Genomic DNA, 294 nt, shown 5'->3' on the forward strand with positions numbered 1-294 from the left:
TCCTGCCTCAGCCTCCCGAGTAGCTGGGACTACAGGTGCCCGCCACCATGCCCGGCTAATTTTTTGTATTTTTAGTAGAGACGGGGTTTCACCGTGTTAGCCAGGATGGCCTAGATCTCCTGACCTCGTCGTCTGCCCGCCTCGGCCTCCCGAAGTGCTGGGATTACAGGCGTGAGCCACCGCTCACCACGCCTGGCGATTGTAATATTGTAATAGTAATCTGGTACAACATTGGCAACATTGTGGTTGTTAAAAATGCTAATACATGAACCTCCAGTGTGTATACATGTATAT

Source organism: Colobus angolensis, unplaced genomic scaffold (genome assembly GCF_000951035.1).
Source record: "Colobus angolensis palliatus isolate OR3802 unplaced genomic scaffold, Cang.pa_1.0 Scaffold76, whole genome shotgun sequence".
In the NCBI taxonomy this organism is placed as follows: domain Eukaryota; kingdom Metazoa; phylum Chordata; class Mammalia; order Primates; family Cercopithecidae; genus Colobus; species Colobus angolensis.